Raw genomic sequence first — 19446 nt, 5'->3', positions numbered from 1 at the left:
CCTGGGTCCCGAAATCTATTTATAAAACTACCTGTCATTATCAGCTCCTGGGTTAGCTCTCTCTGACGGATGGCCAAGCTGACACATCACACCACCACCACAGTTAAGGGCATTTTAGAATTTCCATGATAAAACCTGTCCTTTGTGCTTTAATACCTTGCCTATTTTTCACATTTGTAGTGAACTCAAACCTGAAAAGGAGATTGTTGAACCAAGATTTTTTTTTTTAAAAAAACAAAATGCCATGACAAATAGAAGCAGCTGCTTTTGATTTATAAACACTGTAATCTTCCCCAGGCCTTAGATTTTCTTTTGACAACATCCAGATCAGAACCAATTTAATTTTGAAAGGCAGCTAATCAAGTAATGTGTTGTAGCACCTTCCTCACTCTTGCTGTTGCATAGGGGGTTGGGAGCTGCCTATGGATAAGCCGACACTTTATTGAAGATTATGAATGGACCCTTTAGGTATCATGAAGTGCTTACCTGTAATAACTTCTATGCATCCATTTCACCAACCAACTTGAGCATTTCAGAGAGCCACATGGAACGGTACCCACTTGCATGGTTAAAACTTGAAGCTCCAAACATTTTTATATGTAATAATTCTCCCTGAAACTTAATTTTTTACTGCAAAAGGCATTTTTTTATTATTATTTATTTTACTTATTTTTTATTTTTGGCTGTGTTGGGTCTTCGTTGCTGTGCGCAGGCTTTCCCTAGTTTTGGCGAGGGGGGCTACTCTTCGTTGCGGTGCGCGGGCTTCTCATTGCGGTGGCTTCTCTTGCTGCAGAGCATGGGCTCTAGGCGTGTGGGCTTCAGTAGTTGCAGCTCATGGGCTCAGCAGTTGTGGCTCATGGACTCTAGAGCGCAGGCTCAGTAGTGTGTCTCCTGCATTGGCAGGTGAATTCTTAACCACTGTGCCACCAGAGAAGTCCCATTATTTTTATTTTTTAATTTATTTTTTATTGAAGTATAGTTGATTGACAATGTTGTGTTAGTTTCAGGTGTATAGCACAGTGATTTAGTTCTATTATATATATATATTTATTTATTTATTTATTTATTCTTTTCTCAGATTCTTTTCCCTTATAGGTTATTAAAAAATACTGAGTATAGCTCCCTGTGCTATACAGTAGATCCTTGTTGTTTATCTGTTTTACATATAGTAGTGTGTATATGTTAATCCCAAATTCCTAATTTATCCCTCTCCTTCTCTTCCCCCTTCAGTAACCATAAGTTTGTTTTGTATGTCTGTGGGTCTATTTCTGTCTTGCATATAAGTTCACCTGTATCTTTTTTTTTTAGAGTCCACATATGAGCAGTATCATATGATATTTATCTTTGTCTGGCTTACTTCACTTAGTATGATAATCTCTAGGTTCATCCATGTTGCTGCAAATGGTATTATTTTAATTCTTTTTTATGGCTGAGTAATATTCCATTGTGTATCTATCTATCTATCTATATATATATATCTATGTATCTATATATCTATGTATCTATGTATCTATATATCTATCTATAGATATATAGATATACAGATATCACATCTTCATTATCCATTCATCTGCCAATAGACATTTAGTTTGTTTCCATGTCTTGGCTATTATAAATAGTGCTGCGATGAACATTGGGGTGCACGTATCTTAAGAGACTTACATAGATGAATTCCCAGCTTTGGAGAAGAGAAGTTGAACAGGCTCAGTATTGATTTTGTAATTCCTTACACTCCCATATACACTTAATGAGAAACATATACACACTCAGTGAGAAACAAAATAGGTGTGGATTTGAGAATTTCACACATTTTTGAGACCATTATGGTCACCCTGGGTTTTTCATCCATTAAACTTTAACGAGCCTTTATTGCCTGACAAGAATATACACTGTCCTTGGAACGCATGTCTTAGTAAGGATAACAGGGCAACCCACTACTTTTACTTAGCAAATACCTACTTTTAAGTAGGTATTTGTTTTAAGTGTTTTAAGTGCTTTATCAATATTGAATCCTCATAACAGCCCTATGAGATAGGTACTGATTTGCCCCTTATTTTTTTTTTCTTACACTCTGATCTGAGTCCCAGCCATGATCTTCTGTTTCTATCATGTAGGAAAGAAATATTCATCGCATCACATAGGATGAATTTTTCAGAACTATTGCACATTCTAAAGCAGATGAAAAGTGTCATGGAGTTGAAAACTACTCCTGGTCTAGCAAGTCCCCTTCCCCAGAACCAATTATCTAATTACTCTTTCTGAGCAACTTCTCATTTCCTTTCAAAAGATGCATCCTGATTATGGGGAAAGTGCCAAGCCCCTAGACAATGCCCTGCCAATCTGGGCAGACAAATATGGAAACCTGGTATTCCTCCCAGTTATCACATCCCTGTTCCCTCCCCTTTACTCCGGCCATCTCTGCAATTAAAAGCTCTCTTCTCGGTGACCTGCAGGCAGAATTTACGAAAACTCTTGCAAGAAGCTTTACTAGGAGGAAAGAAAGAAAGAATATTATGATACACTCTATGACTGCACTTGAAAAGTATTTTCCACATCCTGTGGTAGAAATAAACATGGTTTTGAGGGTTTACATCTCAGCTCTGCCCCATACTTGCTGTGTGACTTTGAGTGAGTTACTTAACTTCTCTGAGCTGTCAGTTCATCTCTGGAAAACCTACTTCATAGATTTTTACAAAAATGAAGTAAAGGGCTTCCCTGGTGGCGCAGTGGTTGAGAGTCTGCCTGCCGATGCAGGGGACGTGGGTTCATGCCCCGGTCCGGGAAGATCCCACATGCCGCGGAGCGGCTGGGCCCGTGAGCCATGGCCGCTGAGCCTGCAAGTCCAGAGCCTGTGCTTCACAACGGAAGAGACCACAACAGTGAGAGGCCCGCGTACCGCAAAAAAAAAAAAAAAAAAGAAGTAAAATAAAATTATGTGATTACAATATAAGTATAATGGTCCATCATGGTCACCTTATAAATGTTGGGTGTCTCCTCACTTCCTACTCCTTCTATGTGTATTAACCGATTTTATCTTTCCAGGTCAACTTGCTACTATAAGTGCAACATGATAAATAACAGGCAAATGTTAAAAAAATTAAAAAGTCCCTCTCCACCCTGAAGTCCTAGGAGGGATGTTTTGTTCCTATTTTATGGATTTGCCGAGCTGGGCTGATTCCTACCCAGGACACCCATTCTGTCCCATTGTGCTGCCTCTGAGGGGAGCTAACATTTATTTTCTCATATATTTGCGAGGGAGTAAAATAGTTCCCACAAGTGCAGGACGAAAGCGTCAGTCTGAGGGGTCTTGGTGGCAAGCCTTCCTCACCTCAAAGGGAAGGAGTTGGGTCCCGAAGGAACAGCGCCCCCGTAGCTGAGGTACGTTGTAACAGGATTTCGCGTTATGTAAGTGGAGGGTTGAGGGGTCTATTTTCTTTGTACAGTTCAAGCATTTGATTTTCCAGATCAGGAAACTTCATTTCTAAATGTGCTCAATAGAATCTCTAGGTTTCCTTCAGCTGACGAAAGGAAAGCGGTGAAAACTGGCGTGCACTTTGCCTTTAATTCGAGCTTTTGTTCCCCTTTTCCTGGTCCTTTCGGTTTAGGCGATTATCACACTCTGCTCTGGCTCCGCCTCCCCGGAGCGAAAACAGTATCAAAGCGCCCTCTAACCCGGGCAGGATGAGCCTCCTGACTTTCGAGCCTCCGCTGAATCTTCCGGCTTCTGCAGGTTTACATCAAATACTCAGTGTTCCTTCAGGTGGTGTTTTGCGCTTAATTATACTTAAAGGTTCAGTCAGTGGAATTCCATTTGAAGCCCAAGCCATCAGCTTGTCATTTCAAGCTTCTTACTTCTAATCACTGGGCTCTTTACCCAAGATTTGTTTTTACTCAAGTTAAAGGGAGTTTTGTCTTGTAAGCAGTCATTCGTTCATACAAACAGCAGAGTGTCTGTTCATGGAAATAAAGGCATCTGAATACATCTCAATCCTTCGTGTAAATAATTCACAAATGATTCTGCAGGATTGTTAATGGTTCCTCTTTGTGACCTCTCTTTGCATGCTCTATCGCTCTGCTGGGGCAGACAGGATACAGAACACGTTTTTGGAGTAAAGGTGTGCAGAGCATCAGTCTGAACCAGTGTGTGCTGAGAACCACCATGTAGACTGGGGATTCAGAGGGGCTGGAACTCAATGGAGCAGGCAGATCATGCTTCCATTTCACAGATGTGAAAGCTCACGGAGGCCTTTGAAAGCTCCATAGGGTCATTAGAGCAATTAAAGCACTTGTCTGGGACCTGAGGCTCCTGTCCTCACTCTCTCAATGAAATCTTAGATGGCAACAGCCAAACACCATAGCTGCCTCTTTCAGTAAATATGACCATATCCAAAATCCACTGGCAAACTTCCAGGAAAAGAGCCTTAGCAAAAGGGAGAAGCAGTCTTCTTTCTTGCCAGAAAAGGGCCCTTTTAGAACTACCCACTAAAAACCATGAAGCCCACAGCAAGCAGCACAAATATGTGGCCTCCAGTGGGTTCGGCAGGGCAGAGCTGATGCCTTGGGCAGAGCTGGCATGGTTTGGCTTTAAACCCCTTGAAATGCCAGGCTGGAGTCTGTACATGCTGAAGGTACCTTGGTTGGCAGAAAGAGGGGGTCAGGAAGTACCCTGGTTAAAGGAAAAGGTGAAAAGAAACTGCTAATTTCAGGATGACCATCTTAAGATGGCTGCCACTCTTCCTAATCTTCAGTCTGCCCAACGGACTTTCTATTTTATGGAAAAAGCACGTCTCATCTTCTCATACCCTCTTTAATGTCCTTCCATGTGCCCCACCCTCCTTGCTTTCAAGATATTGGCTAAGGGCTCAGGGTTGTGAAGCAGACATTCTGGGCTGGAGCCCTAGATTTCCTACTGGGCTGTGTGACCCTGGGTCTGTTACTTAACTTCTCTGTGCCTCAGTTGCTTCATTGGTCAAATGTAAATAATAGAAGTATTTACCTAATTGGACTGACAACATCAATAATGAGTCAATACATGCAAAGACCTTAAAGCACATACTAAATGTTCAATCCTGTTATTATTAGGTTGACCCTTATGAATGTTCAACCGTTTTTGACTGAGAGAAACTACAATTTCATATGGTTCAACCTATTATCAACCAATTAACTTAACTATTAAGGTTCGTAGCCTTACTGAAACCTCATCTTTTCTTCTCTTGGTTTAACTCAAACATTACCAGCTCTTAGAAGCCTTCCATGATGCCTCATACATTCATCTGTTCACTCACTTATCTGCAGAATATTGAACACCCTGGACTAGTGCCAGGCACTGAGAATAAACAGTGAGCAAGGCTGATATGGTCCTTCCCTCAAAGAGCTTAATCCAAACAGAAGGCAGCCAACCAAGTACAATCAATGGAGTAAGTACCTCTTTAGGCAAGTAAAGGGCACTATGGAAAGACATGCTTGAAAACAGGATCTTGATGCAGAGCACAGGTTGAGGGCAGACAAATCTTGATCAAGTAATCTTTTACTCAAGACCTGCAGAATGTGTTGGGATTGGTTGGATGAAAAGAAAGATTGTTCCAGAAACATCTAGACTTTTCTGTGAAGGTCTAGAAGTAAGAGAGAGCCTGGGGAAGAGGGATGTTGGGTGTGGTTGTAGAGAGAAAGAGAACCTGTGGTGAGAAAGTAGTTAGAGACCACAATTGGCTGAGACCCAGTCATCAAAGGCCTTGTAAGTCACCTACAGAAGTCCCTAAGAATAAGGACCGAGGAGTCTATCCCACTACCCTAGTTCCAAGACCAGCACCACGCCTAGTACAGAATAGATAATCAATAATCATTAACTATTACTATCATCATGACTATTGTTATTAATACTTGTTGTTGAAACCCAGGTACACAAATGCCGTTGCTACAGTACCATGTAGTAAGTCACTTCTATGGAATACGAACATTCTGAGAAATACTAAGCAATGTTTTGAGCATTTGGGGGAAGGCCTGTATTCAAAGAAGCTTGGGAAACATTTGCTTAGAGACAGTAAATCGGTCAGTATACATACATATAGTTTCAAACTCCCTCCACTGAGAGGGCCCAGAAGCAGTAACACCTCAGTAGCAATGAGCCCATCCAGCACCCAATTCTCCAATAAAAGGAAGAAAGGCTTCTTGAAAAAATGGTGAATTCTAGAGTTGGGGCAGCTCTGAATATATAAGATGAGCCTGGAGTACCTAGTAGTGTCAGAAAGTAAGGAAGTGCTCCAACACACACACACACACACAAAGAGATGAATTTCATATGTGGAAGAATTACAAATAATTTCTGTAGACACTCCCCTTGCAAAGAGGTAGAGTATAACTTCCCACCCCTTAAGCATGGGCTGTGCCTAGTGACTTCTTTCCAAAGAGTTTGGTATAGAAAGAAAACAATAATAATTTAACAGTGGAGAAACATGACAAACGTTTTAGCCAGAGGATCAAGCTTAACATTTTCACTAATAAGGCAAATTGATGATATGTACCTTTGACATGAAGTGATGAGAATGACACTATACATCATGGTATTTGTCCTCAAAACCAGTAGCCCCTGTCTAACCATGAGAAAAACAACAGACATAGCCAAATTGAGGGCTATTCTGCCGAATACCTGACCAGTACTCTTCGAGACGATCAAGATCCTCAAATAACAAGAAAAGTCTGAGAAACTGTCCAAGCCAAGAGGAAACAAAGAGACATGATGACTCAGTGGTATGTGGTATCTTGGGTGGAAGCCTGGGAACATTGCATAAAAGCTGAAGAAATCTGAACAAAGTATGGATTTTTTTGCTCATAATGATGCGTTAACATTGGTTCATTAGTTGTGACACGTATCACACTAACATCGGATCTTAACAACTGCGGAAATGGGTACAGGACACGTGGGAATTCTCGGGACTATCTGTGCAACTTTTATGTGTATCCAAAAGTATTCCAAAATTTTTAAAGTCTATTTTAAAAAATTAAATGGTGTTTTTACTATCTGATTTTTCAGATACTTTAATATATTGAGATGCATTATGAATCTTCCCAAATGAGTATGACTAGGGAAATGAATAGCTGTTACACTCTCTTGGGTCCTAGTGTTCTCTAGAATAGATAGGAATAATAACAACAACAGTAATGATAATAATAACTAACATTTTTAGAGAGACTCTGAGCATCACGGTTAATACTGTAGTCCCGTGTGCTAGGCTGCCTGTTCACCTATTAGCATCAGCACTTAAAACTGTCCAGTCTTAAGCGAATTGATTTAATGGTGCCTTGGTTTCCTTTGTTGCAAAAGAGGATTAATTATGCTACCCCTCTCACAGGGTTATTATGAGAATTCGATGTGTGTATATAGATGACTCCATGGTCATCAGTGTATAGTAGACTGCTTAACGTAATACCCTCATTGTGACTTCTCGAGGGCTTTCCATCTGTCGTTTCTCTACAGAGCAAATCTTATCACATGCGGTAGTAACCAGCTACCTTTTTATAGAGTAACTTGCCCCAGATCTCACAGTTAGAGAACTACAGAGTCAGGCCCATCTGGCAGGAAGCCCAAGCCTGAAAGACAGGACTTATGATCTTGGAAAGAAGCAATTCCTAGGACCCTGAGTAATGAGATTCCAGGAGCGGGAGGAAGTTCCAAGGGAAAAGAAAGAAAATCTAAAAACATGAGGACACAGCATCAAAACTAACCTTGGTCTACTCTGCAATTTTACAGACACCTTCCTGGTTACTAATGCCAGGAAATCTTGGTAGACAGACCACTTCTGATAAAGCCATAAATACCCCAATCTCTCTCTCCCCACATCTCCTAAGGACCAGTGGCCAGTGGACCTTTCTCTGTCTAGCATTCTCCGTAAGGACAGAATTTGCTCCTTGAATGTCCAGTTTCCCCCTAAAACATGTAAGAATTCCTGCATAAGAATTTTCTTCCTCTGCCTCTGCCCTGGGAAGCTGGACTCTGTAATCTGCAGTTATTTCAAATCCAGGGACAGAGATTCTGCCGCTTACTCGTGCTAAGATTAGAGTTTTCATCTGTCGGCCAACTGTACAATTAGGAAAAAAAAAAAAAAAGAAAAGAAAATGAATAGCTATCCAATGTGAATGATTAAATCCTATAAAAGTCTGGAAGAACCAGAAATGGGTCCCTCCCAACTCACAGTGTTCTGTGAGCCCCCAAACACTCGACACGGCACCTGAAGCACCTGCTGGCCTCAAGCAGACGCATGGTAACCTAAGGCCCTAGGCTGAGCTAATTAGGGATGGAGATCTTCTCTAAGGCCAGCAGAGAACCACCCTGGTGACGGAACTTGCATGGCCAGTGTCCTCTCCCATGACCAGCAAATACCTGTCAGACCCCAATGAATGGGAGGAGGATAATAGAAGGAAAACAATCTTTCCACTGGCTGCTTCCCCTCTCTTTCCTTCCGGAACATAGGTTTCTGCCTATCTGTAGCCTATACCCCAGTTTTGTATTGAATGAGATCTCTCTCCTTAGGATTCATTACTAAACAAAACAAAATTGAAAACTTCGGATATGGAGTCTCGAGCTTTCCAAGTCTTTTTTTTTAATTTATTTTTTAAAAAATTTTATTGTTGTATAGTTGATTTACAATGTTGTGTTAGTTTCAGGTGTACAGCAAAGTGAATCATTTATACATCTACATATAGCCACTCTTTTTAAAAAAGATTCTATTCCCATATAGGTCATTACAGAGTATTGAGTAGAGTTCCCTGTGCTATACAGTAGGTCCTTGCTAGTTATCTGTTTTATATAGTAGTGTGTATAAGGCAATCTCAATCTCCCAATTTATCTCTCCCTTCACTTTTCCCCCTGGTAACCATAAGATTGTTTTCTACATTTGTAACTCTGTTCCTGTTTTGTAAATAAGTTCATTTGTACCATTTTTTAAGATTCCACATATAAGTGAAATCATACGATATTTGAATTGACCACCTTCTCTTGTGGACTCTGAATACTACTGTCTATATCCCTTGCTTAACCCTTTGCGTATTGGTAGGGTTGTCAGATAAAACATGGGCTACTTAAACTGGAATTTCAGACAAATGAAGAATATTTTTTTAGTCCAAGTATATCCCATGCAACATTTGAGATATGCATACACTAAAGAAGTATCTGATGTTTATCTAATATTCACTTTTAACTGGCATCCTGTGTTTTTATTTGTGAAATCTGGCAACCCTACACAGAGTATAAATTATTGCTTCAGTGGCTTGCTTTGTTTAAATAGTATCACACACAGAGGCCTAGTATATGAATAAATTAAAATGGAAAGGCTGAGGTCCAGAAGGGGAAGTTGCTCGACTTTCAGGGTTCAAATTAGAATGGCAAAGCTCAGAAATGAATGCAGGCTTCTAGAACCTGTCAGGAAAAATTATGAAAAACTTTGAAATGGACCAAAAAGATGCAGGAGTTTCCTGTCCATCTGGGTTATCTCCACTTTTGAGTTATTCTGCAGCTTTGTAAATAACGGAAAACGGATAACAATGTAAATCATTTTATCCACAGATGTGTGTTAGTTGCATGAGGTTGATTATTGCACTATGGACAGACCCATTTCTGCAACCATTTATAAACTTATTTTAGCTTTCCTTCAGGGCACATAAACATGTGGTTCTTTGAATTCTCCTTTGAACTGGTTGTAACATCTTACCAGTTCCCTCATTAACTAATGAGTTAAATTAATTTTTGACATTACTATTTGACCTACAAGTTTTATAAGATTCATTATTTTACCTTTTATACAAAATTACTCTTTGGCAGTTTGTCATTCTTCTCTGGACCGTGAGTCTGGAAGGAAGTCTAAATGGAGCCTGGGCCTAAGTAATTGTAGGACTGCTAGAGAGACACGAAATGAAATGGACTGGCTGGAGAGGCACAGAAGAGGACGCATTTCTAAACATAAACCTGTTGGTGTCATTCCCCATGGAAAACCTTCTCCTGACTTTGGAGACGTGGCCCTGAGGGTGAAGTCAAAATTCCCTGGGGAATTTTGTCACCCTTGTCACCCTTACCGCCCTGCCTTTGTGAGTTGAAGGACTCTCTCCCTGCCCCTGCCCCACCCCCATTATGGGGCTCCCTCCAGCTTCCCCGACCTCTCTCAGTCTGGTTTAGATGGATGCCCATCCTGTGGGCTCCCATGAGTCCCTTGGGCTTCACAACCATTGCACTTTTCTCACTGCATTGCAATTACTGCTTAATCGTCTATAGCCTGCATTCCATTGCACTTTGTGAGGGCAGGGACCAAAAGCTGTTTTGGTTTGTTTATATGTACATTCCCAACTCCAAGCAGAGGGGCTTGGCTCACAGAGAGACTCAAAAAAATGTTGAATGAATAATGGCACTAGAAGAATAATAGGATCACTTACACACATAGGAGAGGGAAGCTACAGGAATGAGAAATACAGGATGAAGACAAGCAGACTCATCCTAGCTATATGTTCCTAGAAAAACACTTTAGGGGACAAGTCACTAAGCCACCTTCCTCCCCAGGAACTGCTTCCCTCTCACCCGGTCTAACTGCACAGCACTAATTATTATATTATTCAACATCACAGCATAATAATTTTTATTACTCTTCCTATGAAATTGAATTATTAAATTGGACACCTAAAATCTCAGTGTTTTATATTCTTTCTCAAAAAAAAAGAAGTTCCCTATTTGAAAGAAAGAAAGAAAGAAAAAATATATTTTTGAACCTCAACTGTCCACAATCTGGAAAAAAGCCAACCCATTTAGACGGTGTTTCCAGGAAAAGTGCAAACACCCAAATCCTTTCAAATGTGTTGTCTCATCTCTGCCTTCAATCACCAATTAAAAGCTCCCATAGAATTTCAGGATCCGGTAACTTCTCATAATTCCCCAGGACAACCTGAGTTCTAGCCCTCAAGCGTGCCCACTCTGGTGGCTATGGTTTCCGTTTGTAAAAATCCTTCCCTTGATGGCCTTGCACAGGTGAATTAGCTAAATGGTGTTTACTGCAGGGCTTCCCTGGTGGCGCAGTGGTTGAGAGTCCGCCTGCCGATGCAGGGAACGCGGGTTCGTGCCCCGGTCCGGAAAGATCCCGCATGCCGCGGAGCGGCTGGGCCCGTGAGCCATGGCCGCTGAGCCTGTGCGTCTGGAGCCTGTGCTCCGCAACGGGAGAGACCACAACAGTGAGGGAAAAAATGGTTTTTACTGCAGAGATCTGAGTCTCAGTGAACATTAAGGGTAATGCTTCCCTACCACCTGCCGGCTCCCACTGCAAACCATATTGTTTCCACTGTGGGTACAAGCTGATTGCTTCTTGTGGAGAAAGTGAGCTGAGACCAGGTGCTACAGGCTCCATCACACCTATATTTCTCTTCTGACAAGTCCTAGCTGGCCTCCGGGGACAGCAGCCACTACTGAATGCCTAGTGGTCAGTGGTCATTCAACAGCTACTATTTCCTGTCCCTCATATCAATGAACAAAACCTGCTGGCAAAAGAAATACGCCCCTCCCACCACAAACAGGCAAAGGCCAGGCTGGAGTCAGGATGTGGGTTTGACCCTTCTGGAGGGAGAACTCGTGGCGGTACCCCGCTGTGGGTAGCTCTAGGCAGGAGGTGGGGTGCTGAGGATAGAGCTGGGTGTGCACACCGTGGACTCATCTTGCTGAAGAGCTGCATCCCCCGTGACTCTAATGTCCACCTTTCAGAACACAAGTTAGCTCTGTTTGAAGAGACACAGTCAAGTATAAAAAACATTCTAGAAAAGAACAAGAACTAAAAGATACTGAGTGTTTGCCACATGCCAAGCGCTGTGCTAAGTGCTTTCTATGCATTCTCTTAACCTACTCCTCGCCAGGCTTATGTGACAGTCGCCATTTCCATCCTCATTTGAGACGTGAAGAAAATGACACAAAGATGTTTTGAAACCTCCCCAAGGTTTTATAACAAGATGGTGGCAGCAATACTATCAAATCAAGCCCAATGACTGGACCCAAACTCGTAACAATTAGGATGTAGTATTTGTTTGGAAATTTGGTGCTAGGGTTTTTATTTCTGCCATCTCATTTATCTCCCAATGATACTCTGAAGTATCTGATTCCCTCACAAAGCATAAGGAACGTAAGGAACTTGTCACAGGCCACATGGCTAGAAAATGATGGGGCAGCTGTGAAGAGAGATTTGTGCTTGGCCAGCTGCCAATGGAACTGCAGTGGGCATGGTTGGGGAGGGTGGGATGGGGAACTCCGGAATTCATGCAAGAGGCTCTAAGTGCTGGTGTGAGCACCTCACCACCAGGAGCATTCATCTCAGGCCAAGCTTTTAAGGGAAAAATCCTTTGAACTGAAGGAATCTGAAATAGAACCGATCATTGTATGCTTTCCTGAGATTGGAGCTGAGTCATAGGACATTCGGGGGCAGTCTTTGGGCCCAGAGGTCCCTCTGCCACTGGCCTTGAAAAAAATACATTTTGCATCTCACTGCTTAAAGGAAAGACTGTACAAGGCTGGCATCCTAGAGAGATGATTTGAAGCAGTTACATCTCAGGGAGTTCTCAGGCAGTCCAGTGGTTAGGAATCCACACTCCCACTGCCAGGGGCCCAGGTTCCATCCCTGGCTGGAGAACTAAGATCCTGCAAGCCGTGCAATAGTGCAGCCGAAAAAAAAAAACAAATCAGCTTTGAAGCAGTTATATCTCACTCTAAGGACCCCTCCCTGTTGGACTACCCCAGGAATAACAGGAGTTACAGTGCCCTGAGGAATATCACTTAGTTTTCATTCAAAAATCACCAACCCCAGTTTGTTAGTCGCTGTTACTCATAACTCATCTCCAATCCCCTTTTCAGTTTAAAAGTCCCCAAGCCTATATCAAGCCATTGACTCAAATGACTGAATTCATCGATTTCTTGGGAATCAGAAAAATATCACTGCTCTTGAAAACTCAGAAGAAGGCTGACTTCCCAAGAAAGGATTTTTTGGGGAGTCAGAGCATGTGTAAATTTATACCATTTAAGAAAAGTGGTTCAGAGTTCAAATTATAAAGGAGAGCTTGACCTCAGGACAAAGTTCCTTTTTATTTTAAACTTAAATCAAAGCAGCACATGCTTCATTAGGCACGTAAACCTATCAACTTGCTATGGGCTGTGAAGCTCTCACATATAACCAATAATTTTCCACCACAGAATCAAGAAAAATAGGGCAAAAATGGAAGAAGAATTGGACTGCAGTAAGAAAATCTGGGTTATGACTCTATGCTTATGTCTTACTGTTGCTTAACTTAGCTGTGTCGTGAGTTCCTCATCTGTAAGATGGAAATACTCCTGCTTATTTTAGGTTTGTTCATGTCCTAAATGAGATGAAGAGAGCAGTTAATTTAGCGCAGTGCTGGGCACAGGGCAGTTGCTTAAGTAACACTTAGCTGTTAAGTAACAACGCTTGTTATTATTTTAATTTTTCTTACTAAGTATTACGGGTCTGAAATAGTTTCCATATCAGTCAGGTGTTGGGAATAAAGAATTGACAATCTTCTACCTTTAAGAACTGTTGAGGTTACTGCAGGAAGCAAACAGATTTCTGAAGACTGAATTGATTTCATCACTTGATTGAGTACGCTTAGAATATAATTATAAATTGCCTTTCGGAGAAAGTTGGCAATTTTTTTATCAATCGACGTAAATGTGTAAATTGAGAGAGAAGATACATATTTTTACACAATCAGATTTGTCGTATTTTATATAATGTATACCAAACCTACATAAATACATACACATAGATATGTATGTGTATACATACACACACACACACACACACACACACACACACACACACAGAAAGAGAGGGTGAAACAAAGGGAAAGAGACAGAGATAAACAGACATTTGGAAAGGCCTCCCCCAGAGGTGAACAGGATGAAAAATAACAAGTACTAAAGAATGAAGTCCCCTGAATTGCCCTCTGCACTTCACTGTTGACACAGATTTATTGAGGCTGCTTATGAATACACATATGTTACTTTACTGTTTCATTTATGCAATAAAAGCAGGGATTGGTCTTCAAGGAAGTGTGTTCCTAACAAGAAAGGATGATTCTAAAGCAGGAAGAGAAAGCTCAGATGACTACACTTGTCTTGCAGGTAATGTACAGGCACAAGGCAAGGACAGCAGAGGGAGGCAATAGGAATCACTGAGGACTGCGGCAAACTGGAGGTTCCCGTGGAAGGAGGGCGGCCTCTATCAGCTCCTGGCAATTGTTGCCATGTGGGAGGAGAGCCAGGTCTTTGCTGAGTCTTTTTGTTTGTTTTATTTTGTTTGGTTTGTTTACTTTTTTTTTGTTCTTTTTCCTCTTTGTTTAGAAGCTATAAAACTAGATGTATTAGTCAGTTTGGGCTACCATAACAAAATACCGTAGGTGAGGAGGCTTAATAGAAATTTATTTTCTCATAGTTCTGGAGGCTGGAAGTCCAAGATCAGGGTATGAGCTTGGTCCAGTTCTGGCAAGGGCTCTTTTCCTGGCTTGTAGATGGCCGCCTGCTCACTGCATCCTCACATGGTGGAGAGAGAGGAGGGAAGATCCCTGGTGACCCTTCTAGAAGAACAATAATCCCATCATGAGCATCCCACCTTCTTGACCTCATCTAAATCTAATTTCCACCCCAAGGCCCCATCTCTGAATACCATCACATTGGGGTTAAGACTTCAACATATCAAAAGTAGGGGGAAAATACAAACATTTAGTTCATAACACTGTACTTGAATATTTTTAAACACTGCGTAGGCCAACAAAGTTCACTCTACATCAGCAAATGCTTATCTGGATCAAAGCCATTGGTTTGTGACCAGATAAATTCTATCCACCATGCTTCTCCATTTTTCATCACTTTAAAATCACAACAAACACACTCTCACACGCTCATCCACACACTTACTTTAGAAATTTTGTCTAATGCATATGAAGGGGGTAACCTTCTCCTGGAGAGGGAAGGATGGAAAATAATGTAGAGACTCAGGAAAAGTCTCTTCCAAGAGACTTCCTTGATTGGAGTGGAGAGAAAATCCAGGGTATGGCAAGAGATGAGATGAGGGAAGGGTATGAGGGCTGGGAGTCCATGATCACTTTGATTCAAGAGGCAATTGGGAACCATTGCCTAGTTCTCAGGAGGGAAAATGCTATGATAGCAATTATGGCAATGGACATTGATTCCTCCGACTATATGTAGAATCAGCTAGAATAGGCAAAGTCTGCGGAGAGAAAAGCCAGGTGGAGCCTTATGCCAGACAGCATTCTTAGGACTGTACTATGGGGAGATATTATTCTGTGGCTTCGTTCGCATGCGCTGATTTCTGGTGCAGGAACTGTCCTCCCTCAGCTCAGACTCCCTCCCTTCTCTGCCTGACAACCTCCTTCACATCAACCACAATGCCGTCACTAAGTGTCACAGCGTCCGTGATGGCTTTCAAGATGGTCATTATTGCTATCATCACCTTTCCCAAACACTTACTATGGGATCGGTTTTCTATTGCTCTCTCCATAATCCTCATGTTAACCCCCCCGAGGGAGATGGCATTATCTTCCTGATTTGTCAGGATAAGAAACTGAGTCATAGTGAAGAAAAAGAACTTTCCTAATAGTTTCCAAGTACAAATCGACCCAGCCATGACTTGAACACAGAGCGGTCTGATTTTAGTCCCTGAGCAGCAAGTTAATCCGTACTGTCTTGACCCCCTATTTCTTTAGCCCAAATTAGTCCCTCCCATCTCTGGTTCAAGGAGAACATTGCCGCTACCTCCATAGTAGCACTTACTGCATGTAATAACCATCTGATTCCACATCTCTGTCTCCCCTTGAGACTGTGATCTCCTTAAGGACAAAGACCAGAGCTTCTCCATCTTTCTGTCTTCCATAGCTCACAGCAGGCACGAGTACATGGCAGATGAAGGTATAGATAAATGGCCATCAGGCTGGTCTAGTTCTGTGCAGCAAGAGGGACCACAGGATACAGGTCATCTGTAAAGCTCCCCCTGCCTTTAAGGGAGGGGATTGTGGCAGAGGAACTACTTTATGGGTGATTTTGCTTCCAATTATACAAAAACTCTTTCTGCAGGAGTTCATCAGGACTCAGGAGAGAAGACTGATAAGTCTTGGATCTGAACTCTGGATCCTCAAGGACATGGGACACCTTCAAGAATCTTGCACAAATTTTGAAACTCCTCGAGAGGAGGCGTTACATGGAGGTTCAGCGTTACATGGAGGTTCTGAACATGGGGTTAGCAGACAAACTGCCTGGATTTTACTCCCAGCCCCTTCCCCTACCAGTTGAGTCACTAAGGATAAGCTACTTCACCTCTCCTGGTCCCCAGTTTCTTATAAAAGAGTGCTAATAACAGAACTTATACCATAGCATTGCTCTGAAGAGTAAATGAGTTAATTTATGAAAAGCACTTAACAAAATGCTCCATACATGTTAGCTATCATTAGTATATTTCTATTTCAAATCTCCTTGGTAGAAAGAGCCACAGACTGAGAGTTAAGAAAACTGGTTTTTGGCCTGAATCTGTCCCATCCTGGGGCTACATTGACAAGTCCCTCTTTCATGTGGGTGTGGCCCTGTTTTAAGTTTTCACCCCTGAAATATAAGCCTAAGATATGTGTGTCATTTCATCATGCCCTGTGCAGAACAGGAGTAAATTCCTGCCTGTGTACTTCATAGGGTTAAAATGTATTGTGACCATACCTTGGAAAAATGTAAACAGTTATGGTCTTATTATTATGTTCACAAGTAAAATATTTCAAGAGCCATATGGCCTTAATTAATCATGGATAATACCCAAAGTCATCCTTCTAACCAGGAATAATGCTGGATGCTAAAAATAGTCTACATACAAAGACGAAGTACAGCAAAAAATCTCTCAGTATGTCAGAAACAGAACATCCTTCTGAAAGAATGGGAAGCATGCTTTCACTCATTCTTTCCTTGCTTACCCGTGCCCTTTCTTCTTGCTTTCTTACTATTCCTGCCTTGCCTAGCATAAATTTCCCTGAGGAATAGTAGCTATTGGTGAATGACACAAGAGTTTTGGCTGCATTACAGCTAGTGAGCTATTTCATTTGCTTCACTGTAGAAAACCCACCAGATCTTTCATTCTGATTCTCATGGCCACCTAAGCTATAGGGAACATCCCTACCTCACCCACTGCTGTACTCTTTAAATATTGTATTTAGAGAAACTAAGATGGCTAAAAAAACAAGACACAAAGGTCAGCTTTCTCTTCCCCCACATCCAGTCTTGTTTTACCCGTGTCTTTCCAAATATTCACTTATCTGTCACCCCAGCACACAAGAAATTTCCAGACTTCAGTACACAGCAAAAAACTTAAGACTACTTTGAAAGTGTATGCCTTACCTATGGGGAATTTTCCTCCAGAATTTAAATATTTAAGTTAACCTACATAAAGGGAAGGTGGGCTTTCTCCCAAGCATTTTTTCTTCTCCCAATTCCATATGTCAAAGTTTTATGCTTAAAAAACGTATGAGAGGGGCTTCCCTGGTGGCGCAGTGCTTGAGATTCTGCCTGCCGATGCAGGGAACGCGGGTTCGTGCCCCGGTCCGGGAAGATGCGACATGCCGCGGAGCGGCTGGGCCCATGAGCCATGGCCACTGAGCCTGCGCGTCCGGAGCCTGTGCTCCGCAACGGGAGAGGCCACAACAGAGACAGGTCCGTGTACCGCAAAACAACAAAAAAAAAGTATGAGAGAACAGATAACTTTAAACACTGAATGCAGTTGGTATTGTCATTTAAAAGGAAAAATGAAGAGGAAGAAAGAGGAGATGGTTGAGGAGGAGGAGGAAGAGATATAAAAGGAAGGAAGCGAGAAAAGAAAAGAAAAAACCCTCAAAATCCTCAAGTTAGTGGACATCTCTTGCTTTAGATACGAGCCTCTGGAAACCTGCTGGGTTTTTCATTACAGCAAAATGCCAGCAGAAACTTCTCTTTGTCTTTGGATCTCAAACGTGACTCTGGATAGAGCTCCCCAAGAGAGTGATAGATATCATTTTATTAATTTCAGCAAGACACAGACATGGCTCTTCAGCAAAGACTTTTATAAGAGGCAGAGAGAAGGCAGGTAGCAAGAAAGCCCTGAGACAAATAGAGCTGGGGGCAGATTTTATGAATGACCAGGGGACCTGGGAGCCTGAAAGTTTAGTGCAGTTGCCTCTTTTGAGATTATAATCCAGAGACAGAGAGAGAGCGAGAGAGGAGAGAGAACATGAGATGATTATGAACACTTTATCTTTCAGTGTCTTTTAACTGCTGCTAACAGAACTTTCAAAGAAGAGACTTAAGATTCCGTTTTGATGTAGCAGTTTTTATGGCAAGAGCAGAGGTCCATTGAAACCCAGAGAAATAAAGTTTATCAGCATTTAGAGGATTTGACCATGGAGATTAGTAAGGAGGAAAAGAACATTTGCATAAATTCTGCTAGTTTAGGGCAGACAGACTGTCTCCCCCAATTGCTAGCAAACTTTGTGAAGTATCTGAGCGGTGTATTCCCATGTCTGTAGCCCAGGTACTTTATGCCACAGATGTAGCCAGTCCTAGTCTACATTTCTGGCCAGCTCTCCCCGGAAAATCTGTGCTCTTTTTTGCAGAATGGGATTATCCTTGGGAGGTGACTGTCCATCTAGGGCTAAACAGACAAATCCCTTTTTGCATCGTGTGGCCCCCTTTTTAAGCTCCTGCCTGTGGAACATAAGCCCACGAAATGTGTCATTTCCAGGTCAGGATTTTTTTTTTAAGTGGGTGGGTTTCTCTTTCTCTCTTCTGTTGCCACTTCCTCAGGCTGAAATCACTCAGATACCAGAGGATAACAGAGCCACATATGGAAGGAGCTAGGGTCCCTGAATCATGATGTGGAGGAAAATCATTCCCTGTCCAGAAACAGCTACAAGAACCACATGTAATACAGATATTGACATTTTGAGGTAGTTTTGTTACAGCAGCTATTCTTATCCTAACCAGCACACTGTTTATGTACATGACTTGAACTGTGAGTATTTTTGTTTATCGTGAAGGTTTAATTCAGCTCATATAATAAAAAATGAAAAGCAAATCTATTCAACAAGGAGATATTATTGAGCACCAGTGCTAAAGGCTGTCAAAGAATAAGGGTGAGTAACTGCTGGGAAACTTTTTTTGAGACAGAGAGGAACTGAAGATTGTCAGGCGCTATGCACTGAGAGCTTTAACTCTCCACTTCTGAAAGAGGCTGACGTCCTCACCACTCTCAGTGAGGGGGGTCTCTCTCTCTCCTATGGGATTTACAAAGATTCTTTGAGCAAAGAATAGTAATCAAGGTCAGTGCCTGCAAGCACAGTGACAACAAGCCTTGTACCTCAACCGTGTAAGTTCTCCAGCTTTGGGAAATGATCTTA

General features: G+C 41.9%; 1 protein-coding gene across 10 annotated transcripts in view; it reads right to left on the bottom strand.

The window, feature by feature from the left end:
• Window positions 1-19446, bottom strand: part of LDB2 (LIM domain binding 2) — a 379673-nt gene that overhangs the window by 274456 nt on the left and 85771 nt on the right. The gene's annotated exons all lie outside the window — the stretch shown is intronic.

Source organism: Delphinus delphis, chromosome 5, assembly GCF_949987515.2.
Source record: "Delphinus delphis chromosome 5, mDelDel1.2, whole genome shotgun sequence".
NCBI lineage: Eukaryota > Metazoa > Chordata > Mammalia > Artiodactyla > Delphinidae > Delphinus > Delphinus delphis.
Note: the sequence above shows the minus strand (reverse complement) of the source record. Positions and strands in the feature narration are given on the sequence as shown.